Source organism: Capricornis sumatraensis, chromosome 2 (genome assembly GCF_032405125.1).
Source record: "Capricornis sumatraensis isolate serow.1 chromosome 2, serow.2, whole genome shotgun sequence".
Classification (NCBI taxonomy): domain Eukaryota; kingdom Metazoa; phylum Chordata; class Mammalia; order Artiodactyla; family Bovidae; genus Capricornis; species Capricornis sumatraensis.
In genome coordinates this window covers 53,655,371-53,669,625 of record NC_091070.1, presented here as the reverse complement: position 1 = coordinate 53,669,625, position 14,255 = coordinate 53,655,371, and the positions used below count along the sequence as shown (strand labels likewise).

General features: G+C 43.8%; 1 protein-coding gene across 1 annotated transcript in view; it reads left to right on the top strand.

The window, feature by feature from the left end:
* The window catches only part of RORA (RAR related orphan receptor A), an 804,441-nt gene that overhangs the window by 165,406 nt on the left and 624,780 nt on the right, over positions 1-14,255 (top strand). The gene's annotated exons all lie outside the window — the stretch shown is intronic.

Genomic DNA, 14,255 nt, shown 5'->3' with positions numbered 1-14,255 from the left:
CTGTGGAGGTCCTGGTGGAGCTTGCTTTGCTTCCCATGATAATAGCAAACAAAGGGAATGCAGAGTCTTAGCCACTGGACCACCAGGTCTGGTGTGAAGTCACCCAGTCGTGTCTGACTCTTTGTGACCCCATGGACTGTAGCCCACCAGGCTCTTCTATCCATGGACTTCTCCAGGCAATAATGCTTCAGTGGGTTGCCATTCCCTTCTCCAAGTCCCTTAATATTTGCTTTAGGTTGGATACCTGACAAATAGAGATGAGAGCTTTTCTTGGGGCTCTCCACACATCTATTTCCCTTTATCCCCTAGGCCCAGTATCCTTGAAACTCTCTTGGGTTAAGGGAAGTTAATAGCCCTGCAACATAAACAGTGGTGCCGTTGGTAGGCAGTTCATGCCATTTGAGAAATCTGAAGCACTGAGCTGTGCCCAACAGTGCTGCAGGGTGGTGGGCCTAGACAACATTTAATACCCATTCCAACCCTGAGATCGTCTAGGCATCTGAGGTGTGAGCTGTTCATAGTCCTACGGGGTCAGTGAGTGTCTTGGTTTTAAATAACAGGAGCAGTAAGGAAGCTTGTTGTGATAAATGGTGCACCTGCATACTGCCTCACCCTTGCTTCACAATCAAACAAGGGTCTTTTAGCATATGAATCTCAGAAAGCTGTTCAGAGTAGAGCATAGAAGCAAAGCGTTTCCAGGTCTCTGCCAGTTGTAGTTCAGAGCACAGGTGAACTGCCTGCTCGGTTTCAACTCCTTTTCTGCAATGAGTTAGGAAAAGATGCCTTTGATGGTGGAGAGAAGTGGATTGGAAGCCATACCTTTAAAAAAGCCTTCCATTCATTTGCTGCAGAACCGCTTTGGGCCTGCCCAGACGTGGATTCCTGGAACTCCAATGGAATGGAAACACTGAACATGTGACATTATTCCAAGACTTTTACTATGGTCCATACCCTGTTTTGAGGACTTTAGGTGTATTAACTCATTTCAAAATAGTATTAGAACCAAAAAGGAAGATGCTGCTTCTGTGATCTTTCAGTCTTCTTTAAGGTCATATGGTGGCCTGAGGTAGATCTATAACTTGACCCTATGTTAGTTCACAAAAATACTATTTCCAGGAGCAGAGCACACTTTATAAAGTAGATAGTATTGATAAGAAAGTAAAAACAATATCACTTACTTTTTATTAATCCAAATGTGCAGAGAAAAGACCCCATTTTGTACAAAACTTCATTCAGGTTCTTTTAAGATTCAGTTCTAAATGTTAAATGATCAGCCTTTTAGGAAGGATTTATTTGAAGGTCCTAGATGAGAAGGAAATGGCAACCCACTCCAGTGTTCTTTCCTGGAGAATCCCAGGGACAGGGGAGCCTGATGAGCTGCTGGCTATGGGCTCGCACAGAGTCAGACACGACTGAAGCAACTTAGCAGCAGCAGCAGCAGACGTATGTAGTTCTTGGGATGGATGATCTCTTCATCCAGCACTTAAAGTTAAAATCTTTGTACTCTAATGATTCGTAGAGTAGTTTGAAATATGGAAATGTGAGTGATTTTGCTCCTATCACTGTGGGTATTACCCTGTGTTCTAAAATCATATCATAAAAACATAAACTTACTACTCTAATCTTGTAGGGTTATCCATGCCAGTGTCCAGTGAGGGAACTGAGAGAAGGCGGCATGATCCAGGTTATGATGTTTTTTCATGAAAAGCAAGAAATGGAAATGTTCTGGCTTTTTTTCAATAACATGTAATTTGTAATGTTCTTCCCCTCATTTATAATCCTATTTGTATATAAACAGTAATTTGCTCTTATAAACATGTACTGTAGTAAGAGTTCTGTGGGGAGCAGTTGGTGTTCGTTATCTGTGACATCATGAGCATTTAAAAAACAATAATTATAAATATCCTCTAGAGTGAAAAAAAAAAAATAGTGGAAAGAATTGGAGAGCCTGTCTAGAGACTTTCTTATTGCTCTGTTTTTGTCCTGCCTCCACCCCCGTTACTTTGAGTTTGGACTTGCTTAAATCCTATAAAACTCAGTGTAGGTGTTACCTACTGCAAAGCTCGGAGAATGTTATGGTTTGGAGAACGGTATTTAGTAACATGACTTCTTTATATCTGAAATAAGTTGCTGTTGTTAATGTTGGCCTTCCAATTCTGAAATTCAGAGAATAAGCCGAGGTTCCTTTGCCTGACACAGTAAATTGTGGTTTGTTTGCTTTCCTTTGTTTTTTAAATCCAAGGATATACCAATGCAATGAAGGTTTGTATTTCTCTGAAAGGTCTGAGTTACAGAGAAACAGTTAATTCTAGTAATAGAGATTAGTCTATGAAACACAAGCAAAAGGATCCATGTATCAAAGGCATACTTCAGTTTCATAAAATTTACAGAGTGGCGTTTCAACAGAGGAGACCATTAGATTACTAATGGGATACTTAGAAAGGAAAAGAGCAAACTTAGAGTGTAATCTGAATATATGAACTGCTTATGTTCTTAAAGTCCTATTTGTACCATTTTTTGTAACTTGGAATGCATTCCCCTGTAGGAACTATATTTTGCTTGCTTTTGGGGCTCCCTAGCTAGCTTATGAAAATCTGTGTTAAACATAATGTAGTAACATGGCTTTTTAGAAAGAGAACCGAATTAGATATCAGGTGGTCTTGGGTTTGGGTCCAGACTGGAGCACAATCTCTCTCTATGGCCCTAGGCAGGTCACTAAACCTTTCAGTGCTTTTGCACATATATAAAACGCAAATGCTGAAACCCAGTGTTGGGTATAGAGTAAGCATTCAACAAATGTTTGCTGAATGAGTGAACAAGTGAGTAAGCCTATATTTTATTTCTATGGGGAAAAAAAATCCATCCAAAGGCTGTCAGACTTTTACAGCTTCTCTGGTATCACTGCGGAGACTGCAGACCAAGTACAAAATTGGAAACTTCTTAAGACCTTTCATAACCATTTTATGTAGTGTTCAGGTGTGTGCCTGGTGGCTGGATATCTAACCATGTTAGCTCCAGAGGCAAGGCCAAAGCTTCATGAAAACCTTAACAGGCTCCCATACAAGGAGAGGAGGCACGGCAGGGGTGTGGTGGCCGTTTGTATATTTGACTCAAGAACAAGTTGCGTGTTTGCAAATCAAGGACTTTGTGTTTACTTCTCCCTTTGTGAAATGTGACAAAAGTGTTAAAAATGTCTTGATTAGAAAATATGTTAAATATATATTTTGATGGGAGCAATGCATTTAAAATAATGAGAAGGAAGAATAGCACTTAAAAATGAAATGTGTAGTGTTATACCCAAAAAGGAGCAAAAAGACACAAGGTATTCTAGACTTGGAGGCAGCTCATTCTGATTTTGGGAATGGACTTTTGGTTTATTTTAATGTAACCCCTGCTTTTCTAATTATAGTCGTTTCTTCTCAAACAGGCACTGGTAGAAGCAGTTTTAAATCTATTTTCTATTTCAGTAGGCATACCTTCTGAAAAACCCCTAAAATTTCAAGAGGAGCTTTTTCTTCCTTTCTTTTTCTTAAGCAATTGCTGTTTTGTGTGTGTGTGTCTGTGTGTGTCTGTGTGTGTGTGTGTCTGTGTGTGTGTGTGTGTCTGTGTGTGTGTGTTTTGAGCTCCAAGGGCTGACAGCTGTTCTAGTCTTGCTTGGGGATTTTTTCACAATGTGGATTAATCAATGTTATGAACTGGGTCCGTGGGGTTTTGGGAATGTAATTGGTTTCAGATGACACTTTGCTAGTCAATCTGTGAAACAGCCGAATGTTGACACAGCTGAACAATTCCAGCTGTTTCCACTCGCCCCTTCCTCTTTCCTTGGACGCTGCATCCTCTGCCCTCTCTCATTGTGACTTTGCTAAACTAATTTGTTATCCTTTCTGAAATTTCTTTTGCTTTTCTGTTCTTTGGGATATCAGGGCTCCCCCTTTATTATAGCCGCCACCCAATTTTATTTTGCAAAACTTCTTTCTTGGCTTGCATAGTTTTTTAAGGAAATAATAGTTTCACCATTCAAGTTCCCTTTTATTTGTGGTGATCCCCTAGTTTGTTTATTTAAAGGTGCAGAGCACCAATTTAGGCTTTGCACAAGTGCTTGGATTCTGTGAATATTTGGTTTCACAGTTGCTTGATCAACCTTTATTTTTAATTACAAGAGACATTTCCATTGAATAAACAATACAAACCCTTAGTTTCATTCAATGTATAGTTATGTTTGCTACCGTGTATCCTTCTGAAACCATGAGAAGAGATTCAAGTGTCAGTATTGCTGCTAGAAAGATGCATGATTAGAAGGGAGGAATCCAAAAAGGACCGATCCTGAATTATGTACATTATATTAACAGTTTATATACTGTCAGGGGAAATGGTTTGTAAATTGCTTTCAGTGGTTTTTCATTATCAGACTAATTTCTCTTTGTTTTTTCAAGAGTACTTGTTTCTGCATCTTACTCAGTAGGGGAAAGGCTTTAACTGTTTGGGTGCCCGATATAATTTTGTTGCTTTGTAGGGTGATGGGCTGTAAATCCAGGGCTAAGTGAGCTAAACTGAGGAATAGGACTGCACAGATAGGTACATGCTTGAGTGTGGTCATTCCCAAAAGCTAAGACTCTTGATGTGGGTGGGGTAATCTCATTTTTCCCAGAAAGGTCTGTATTGACTGAATGAATGACTCAGGCTTACAGCACAATGGGCAGCACTTACTCTGCCTTGCTTGCAGATTTAAATGCACAGCACAATGACATAGTCGTCGGAGTCAAGGCTAAGATGTCAAAGAACCTGGAACAATTGAGCAATTGTCATGAGAATTTGGTGAATAAATGCAATTGACATAGCACATTTTTCCAGATATGTCCTCCTCCTCCAATTGTTAATGAACATGGTATCAGAGGAAACAGTCTCAAGGGTGGAGATTATCTCAGAGACAGGAAACAATGGGTAGATAGACAATGTCATTTCTTTGAATGAAGATTATAAGCAGTACAGGCCTCTAGATGCTGGTCCATTTGTTCACTTTTATGTAAGCTTGTGTGTAGTGAAACTTCTGGATGTAATAGTGAAATACTGATCTAACATGAGCCACGTGTGCAGAAAAGAAGCAAAAGAGTATCTGTATAACCAAAGCACATGGAAAAGCTAACTCAAACTGCACTTGGAGGTGAGCAGCCAGAATTATAGGTGATAACCCAGTAAATGGGTTTACATGTTACTGCGGACAGTTCTCCGAAGACTGACCAAATTGTGGTTATGGTCCAAAAGGCAGGCTGGGTGTAATTGTGGAGGGTGTTGGAATCCAAATCAAAAGCATGTCTCTGGCCATTTATACTGTGATCTGCAGCTGGACCAATATACCTTAAGAACAACCAAACGAAGCCAAGGAAGGTTTGGGAAGGGATAAAGGAGCTAAGGAATTTTAGATATACTGCAAGAGCAAACGGATGTATCTGATACCCTTCATCTAAGAAGTTGAGAATGGGTGAGATGAAGGTTTTGAAAATGATAAAGAAGTTCAGGCACTGCTCCCAAGTTGTTTTAAATCTTAGAAATTTCTACAGTTCCACTTCTCTGCCAGGAAAGGGGATGGACAGATGGCGTTTTAGCTTTTCTTGCTACCTGACGGTGAGGTGAAGTGCAGAAGTCTCAGTTTTGGTGGTGATGGTTCCTCAGCCACCCACATGATCTCCCCAAAGCTACTGAAAATGAGTCTTAGAGTGCTTTTCACAGAAGGCATCACTGATGCCAAGAATCTGGGGAGGCTGTGAAAACGGCACATCACTGGACTCCACAGTAGAACTGCAGAATCAGTATGGAGGGAGAGGGTCTGCATTTTTAAACAAGCTCCCTAGGTGAATCTTACACACTCCAAAGTTTAAAAACCATAAAGTTTGCACTAGGATTTTAGGCTAAGCGGGAAGTGCCAGGTTACAGCACAGGTATAATGGGATATAGCTCCCCAGTTTAATATAAAGCCAATAAGAATGGGCCATGTAAATGTGCCCTTTGTATTGCCAGGTATTACAAAAATAAAGAGCTGTTCAAATATTTGGTGCTAAGAAGGTGCAGACTCAAATTACCTGGACAGCATTCCTAGGTGGAAACTGTGGCTCCAAGGAATGAGAGTTGTTTTTCTTTGTGATTTGATGTGCCTTAGTGCCTTTCCTTTCGGAATGTGATTGCATAATTGTACACAGGCACTCCCTCCCTTGAGGCAGAGGGCTAATTACATAACACAGCTGATAGGCCCCATCACACTGTCCTCTAATTATGGTTTATGAAATGTACTGAGTTGACCTTTGCCATCACAGCTGCCCTGAAGGTTGACTCCAGGATGTTATGTCTGGAAGGGGTTTGAGACATTATCCAGCAATAACTCTACCAAAGCTTATTCTGAAGCTAGTGGAAGGCCCAATACCGAAAGGCAGTTCAGGACCGGGACTAGAAGTTGACTTTCCCAGTGTTTGCCATAGTTTAACATCTAGGCCAACATGTTCTTCCTTTATTTTGCAATTTCGTTGTTGTTTTGTTGTTGTTTAGGCACTAAATTATGTCCGACTCTTTTGCCATCCCGTGGACTGTGGCCCACCAGGCTCCTCTGTCCATGGGATTCCCCAGGCAAGAATACTGCAGTGGGTTGCCATTTCCTTCTCCAGGGGCTCTTCACAGACCAGGGATCAAACCTACGCCTCCTGAATTGGCAGGTGTATTCTTTACCACTGAGCAACCGAAGAAGCAATACTGGCTTATTTTTTACTGTTCGCATAGGAAACTCAGTTTGCAATCACTTAAGATTCTTAAGTTGAAAAGGCATCATTTAATGTTCCTACTCTTTTGTACTCATAATAGTTAATATTTATTGATCACATGCCATGTGCCAGACAGTGCATTAAATACTTGATATACATTAACCACCTCAGCCTCTCAGCAGGCCTATGAGGGTGAAGATCCCCATTTTAAAAATAAGGCTTTTGAAATATTGAAGATTTTCCAAGGACATACAACTAGTAAATCGGAGACCAAAGATTTCAATCAGGCCAATCTGATTCCAGGTTATTAATTTATTTTACCAAACTATTAGTTGACTATGTTGATGTACAAAAATTCTCTTTTGTACAAATACAAGGCCAGGGAACATTACCTGAATTACTCTTTACATTTAGATAATACAATAGAAAGTGTGCTCAACATTTACACCAGGTTCTGAATGGCACAACTTTTGCGTTATCAGGTTGCACTGATAGAGTGTAAATACTCCAGTGTTGTCTCATGGGGCTGTGGCTGTCTTCTCCCTGCCTCCTTCCATGGCCATCTTTCTTAACAAGCTTCCTTTTGGTGAAATAAGACAACCCATGATGAAGGGAATCTCTTTTTCTGTGGAGCTTGAATTTCTATTTAGGGACTATAGCAGCTCCGCACATGAAGACATTGGATACGACACTCGTCAGTCTCTAAGGGGAGCTTTGTTGTCAGCAGTGCCACTGAATAACGTGTCCTGATTGGTGGGCTTTGCGTGGCCACCCGGGTGCTCACAGGTGTGTCCCGCTGGTCAGCAAGCACACCAGTGAACGTGTCTGATCTGAGTGCCCACTCCTGACCTTTTTCCATTACGGTCTGTTTGTGGATCTTTGTCTCAGAATTTACCCAAGCTTTGTAAATTCTGTTGGTTTCAGATAATTGTGATAAATTAGAAGAGTCCAGTATGGAAGGAGAGCTCACTTGAAGTGGGATGCCTTGTTTTACTTTATCACAGGCGTTTTGAAGGGAGCATGTCCTCGGACCTTGGTAGTAAGTGTAGAAACACTCACCCTCAAGGATGGAGACTATTCCCTGTAGACACAGAACTCCTATCCCTGCCCTACGTATGAGGGGGATGAAAGGGGATGCCACTGTCATCACTCTAGGTAGCAATGCCACAGGGACACCACATGCACAAACACACGCGTGAAATGCACCTACTGCCTGCAAGTGCCTGAAGGCTGCTCATCGAAGAAGCAGGGGTCACAAACACGCAGAGCCTTTATCCAGGCCGTTCCCTCTGCCCGAAGTGCCCTCCTGGATCTTCTCCACTGAGTTTACTCCTCCTTTTTTCAACACTCTGCTCCAGGTCTCCTCCTCTGAGACCTCTTCCCTGCCTCCATCCCGGCCAGCACAGCCCCTCCCCACTGCTCTCTGCTGACCTTGGTAAGCTTCTGCAGAATGCTGGTTTAGAGTGGTTCATATTCTTAAGCAGACCTGATTTTCAGGACTCCCAGAGGCCTCTCCAGGGGAACACCAGTCCAGAGAAATGCCCCTTTCCAGCCAAGGGGGCAGAAGTAATGACTTTTCTTTCCTTCATTGGTATCTGGGCCACTTGGTTGGGTTATAGAGATGGGGATCATCAGCATGACTGGCTGGAAGCCACTGCATGGCTCTCCTGAGGCTTTATCACCCAAACCTCACACCTTTTCTCAGAAAGTAAAAGGGGTGCTTATTCTGATTTGTAAGTTCCACATGACATGAATCAACTGTGCAGTGCTGTCGAGAAGCGGGAAGTCCCTAAGAACAGGAGGCCTTAGGGAAGTAGAACTGGATCTTGAGGAGAGGATTGAGAAAGACACAAGAAGTGGGAAGCATGGCCCAAGGTTTGGCCGAACACAACAGCAGCAGTGTTGTGTGGGCAAGTGACTTTGTCCCTGCTGTTGCTGTGGCGTTACCCTGGTGCCACGTCAGGATTTAGGAACTAAGACCTAGTAAAAGGAGGACAGTGCCCTTGGTGCAGGGTGCTGGCTTCACTTCTAGTATTTCTATTTAACTCATTAACATTTATTTATTTAGTGTTGGGCTTCCTTTATAGCTCAGTTGTTAAAGAATCTGCCTGTAGTGCAGAAGACCTGGGTTTGACTCCTGGGTTGGGAAGATCCCCTGGAGAAGGAAATGGCAACTCACTCCAGTATTCTTGCCTAGATAATCCCATGGACAGAGGAGCCTGGTGGACTCCAGTCCATGGAGTCACAAGAGTCGGACACGACTTAGGGACTAAACCACCACCACCACCATTTATTGAGTACCTACTGTATGCAAGGTGCTGATGCACTGATGCATAATGCCTAACTCTTTGCAGTCCCCTTCTGCCCAGCAGCTAAAGCAGTAGCTTAAATTTCCTTTAAACTCTTGAAATTTAGAGAAAGGCTATGTAAATTTGAATTATTTTCAATATAAGTGTGATGAATAAATCATAAAGGGCTTATGCATAGGAAGGAACCTTAGTCAGAGAATGACACCTTAGAGTGAAGAATGAGACAAGAAGGCTGTGTACCAGGTGCCACCCACACCCAACAACATCAACCATGCTGCCTGTCCTCACACACGAGAGAGACACGTATACCCGCACCTTGACTTCACTTCTTGCCTTGTCCTTCAATGCCAAATTCGGGTTGGGGCCGGAAAATAGCACCTCTTTCCACATAAAGACTTTGGGGATACCTGCCTTTAGATTCAGGCTGGATATTTAAATTATCTAGGATGCTGGATTTTAGCCATTTGCTTGTTTTAATAAAAAGAGTTAGGTGATATGACCACTGATACATCCTGTTTCTCCCACAGGCTGTTGAGATGGAAAGGTGGAAACTCCAGAGACAGAGGCCCCGCTTTCCCTGAGCAGCTGAGCAGTCTGTGACCAAGGGAGGTGATGGCAACTGGGGATGCGATTTCCTCATTTCCTCCCCTGCCATGGGTCTCAGGGTCTCCACACTGCCTCCTGTCCTGAGGCGTAGGGGAAGGCCCCTGTCAAGTGCCTGCTGTTAGGGTGGGTTGTCATGGCAACCACTTGGGGCTGGGCCAGGGAGAAGGGGCTCCTACAGTGCATTGACGTAGACAGAGCACCGTGGGGAGGGGAAGTGGGCCAGGAGAACAGTGAGACAGGGGTCTGGATGCCAGAGGACCAGCGAACATGATTATCACGTGCTCACTTGACACAGCGTGATGCCAGCTGTGGTGGGGGGAGAGCCTGGGAAAGGTGAAATCTGCCTCTCCCTGCAAGGAATTAGTTTACAGTCTCTTCACTCACCAAATGTAATAGGGTACCTCTTTGGAGCTATACTCTGCAATACGTGATTCGGATTAATCGGATGGTAATACACACATCTGCCTCCTCCTGCCTCCATGGAACTAATCATTGGGTGGCACTTATCAGAAGGGCATTGTTTTTTTTCAAATGCAGAAGGGTTTTGATCCATCTTTTATATTTTATGGACTGGTTTATTGAATGTAACCAAATCCCCTTCTCTTGATTAGAGTTATTGGCTGCTCAAATGAGAGCTTTGTGTCTACTTTAAGTTTTCTCTTTGATACCATCTGTCCTTGGCTCAGCTTTTCAACTGATCCCTATTAAGTTAAGATCGCTCAGTCATGTCTGACTGTTTGTGACCCTGTGGACTATACAGTCCATGGAATTTTCCAGGCCAGATTACTGGAGTGGGTAGCCTTTCCCTTCTCTAGGGGATCTTCCCAACTCGGGGGTCAAACCCAGGTCTCCTGCATTGCAGGCAGATTCTTTATCAGCTGAGCCACAAGGGAAGCCCTATTAGGGGACAGGTAAAGAAAACTGCGATGAAGAATCTTTTATTATATGCCATAGGTAGCAGGAAATCCTGAGCTCTGATTTTCCTATGAAGGAAAGGTTTCTGTTGATAGAAATCAGAATGACATATCTCAAAGCAGATATTGAATGGAGTAAGGAAGGTAACTGCAAACTTCCGTTCCTCCAGACACAAACATGCAATCGCTCGTACAATGGGCTTGTAGTAAATAGGCACATTTGAATAACTCTTTGGTGGGTTTCTGTGGTAGCTCAGTGGTAAAGAATCCGCCTGCCAATGCAGGAGTCACAGGTTCAATTTCTGATCTGGGAAGATTCCACATGCTGAGGAAAAAGTAAGCCTGTGAACCACAACTACTGGGCCTGTGCTCTAGAGCCCGGGAGCCACAAGTACTGAGCCCACACGCTGCCCTGGAGCCTGCGCTCTGCAGCAAGAGAAGCCACCACAATGAGAAGCCCACACACGACCAGAAAATAGCCCCCTGCCTGCTGCAACTAGAGAAAAGCCTGCACAGCAATGAAGACCCACCGCAGCCAAAAATAAATAAATTTTAAAAAAAGAATAACTCTTTGGTAGGCAGGGAATCAGAAAGCGAACTGTCGTTCAAAGCACGAGAAATAGGATTTATAGCTGAGTAAGCATCACTCTGAGGTATGCAGTGAACATCTTCTGAGGTCTGGTGGTTCGGGTGGCCTGCATTTTAAGTGTTTCCTTCCATAGGCATGAATCTTGGTTGTTTTGACTTCCTTAGAACAACTAGATAATCTTTTCCTTCCTGCTGCCAAGATGGAGGCACCCTTGAGGTTCAGTTCCTGGCTTTTTTAACTCCCCTATGTTTCTCCAGGCGAGGAGTGTGTCCTGATAGAGCATTCATCTGCACCTTAGAAAGCAAAGGATGCCGCTGACAGACATTAGGAAGGAAGACGTAGGAGTAACGAGATATTCCTAGTCACGAGAAGGCCCATAGCTATGAAAGAAGTCAGAGACAGCCTCTGTATCCCCAGTGTCGCCATTAGTCATGACTATGGACATGCTTCGTCACTACAAACTCACCTGATTTTTGACAGCTTCATCATTCTCCAAAGAGTCTCCTGTACTTGCTAGTATTTTTTGAACACCTGAACTCTTTTGTGTCAGATGTTGTGCTTCCAAAACTTGGAACAGATGAAGGCAAGTAAGATGCAGGCTTTGTCCTTGTCTAGACTATCGTCTAATGGACAACACTGACTAATGATGATGCAAGGTATTTTATCTGGTTAAAATACAAAGTGATAGACCCTGGAAGTCAGGGCCCAGTGACCGTGCACTCTGTGTTCCAATGCTGTCATTATTCTTCTGGTCTCCTCAGCATAATCACCCCATTATCCACAAGTTTGTCCTCTCTTCCCAGTCTCACCCTTTCATATTCTATTCGTCTGCAACCTTCCCGACTTCCCTAAAATCACCCACCTGGCTCTCTTCTGCCACTGCCTGAAACAGGGCCTTTCTCCCACTTACCTATGTCATGTTCCTTGTTTCCTGCCCGTGGACCAACTCCCTTCACATCCATCCCAGACCTGGCAGCAAGAGTAATGCGCCTTCAGACATGTCCTTCCTCCTGAACTTTCGTCTCCTGCACATTTAGCCATTCAGCAAACAGCTAAGAGGCGCTGAGACGCCCTGGAAGCTCCCTGTGGCTTTGGGGATGAACTCTGAACCATAGCCCAACCTCCTGTCTGGCCACACCGTGCCTGTCTGACCTTCATCTCCCCTCTCTAAAAACGGACCCTCCAGGCAATGCTTTCTCCTTCCTCATATCTTGTCCTCTCCTCCTCTGTTCTTGCCGTTTCCTACCAGGGTGCCGGATCCACGCCCCCACTCCCCGCCGTCCCACAGCTTACCCACCCCCCACCCCAGCCATGGTCCAGTCACAGTTCTCCTCCGTGAGGCCTCCCTGACTGCTCTAGCCATAAGGGGGCAGAATTGAAAAACGGAAAACCCACTATCCAGTCAGGAGCAATCCACACTCATGTAAGAAGTGCCCATGAAACCCTTAGTACCTAAATCTGTGACTGCATCTCTCCTTAAACTTTGTTCAGAACTAATCAAGCATCCTTCAAATTTCCCCATCCATGGTGGTCTATTTTAACTAGTGTTTTGGTTTGATCCATGAATGAAGAGAGAAATTTTCAGAATTGTAGAGTCCCAAATGTCTATTATTAGCCTAATGACTGCTCTGTCAGTGATGGATCCTGAAGGTGACCTTGTACAAAGATCAATGTCTTCTGTGTGGTTTCTTCTCCTGTGTTTCTGGAATTAAGGAAAGTGACAGGGGAGAGAAACTGGAGGTTTCTATGCGTGTGTGACTCACTGTGGCCCTTAGACACTAGCTCTGGGGATGCAAGAACATAGGCATCTTAGAGATGAGCATAATTATTTGTTCCTTCATTATTATATGACAGTGTTATGAGCTGACTCCAGATTTCACGTGCTTTCAGTTTTAAAATGCTTCTTGACATCTGAAGAAATGCTGAAGGCACTTGCCTTCCCAACAGAAAATACTAAACATGATCATTCTGAAAACTGCCAGCAGAAAGATTAAGGTGGAGTGTGTAAGGGTTTGAAGTCACGTGTCCATATATTTCTGCATTTGGGAGCTTGGCAGTCAGAAATAATGTGCTTTGTCTTTCATCCTGTCTTTCCCTTTTTTACCTAAATGTTAAAAAGCCAGGCATAATGAAGTGCATAAGATTGAAGTAGAAGTGGGTTGAAATACCTTCCCTTTGTGTGGAGGATCCGGCGAACTCGCTTAGGCTCCCTTCCTCTCTGCTTCGCGCCTGTCGAGACTAAGGAGACCTGGCAGCCGGAGATACCCTTGGGGGTTCAGGGAGATGGTTGGAGGCAGGCGCCTTTGATGTGCTCGCCTACCAAAAATGTCACAGCACCAATGCTTCTGTTGTTTCCCATTCAATGTGAAAGATTCACTAAAAGGTTAATTTCCAGTCTTGTCAAATATACATTATTAAAGGCATTGTTGCTTTTCCGTGACATACCTGGAAAAGTCAGGGGGCACGAGGGAAGGCAGATGGAAAGGTGGAGCAGGCCAAGTGCTGTCAGAAGCCCTCTGGATGCCCACGTCAGGGGACCTTTATCTCCACACAGCAGAAGTAGTGATTGATGACTCTCTTGCAGGAGGAAACTGGAGGGGTGACTGCCTTTCTTCATGGTGGTTGTTTGTTGTCCAGTCACTAAGTCCCATCCAACTCTTTGCAATCCCATGGACTGCAGCACACTGGTCTTCCCAGTCCTTCACTATCTCCTGGAGTTTGTTCAAACTCATGTCCATTGAAGCGGTGATGTCATCTGACCATCTCATCCTCTGTCGCCCCCTTCTCCTCCTGCCCTTAATCTTTCCCAGCTTCAGGGTCTTTTCCAATGAGTCAGCTCTTTGCATCAGGTGGCCAAAATATTGGAGCTTCAGCATCAGTCCTTTCAATGAGTATTCAGGATTGATTTCCTTTTGGATTGACTGGTTTGATCACCTTGCTGTCCAGGGGACTCTCAAAAGTCTCCTCAGCACCACAATTCAAAAGCATCGATTCTTCAGCATTCCGCCTTCTTTATGGTCCAACTCTCACATCCGTTAATGACTACCGGAAAAACCATAGCTTGACTAGACAGACCTTTGTTGGAAAGTGA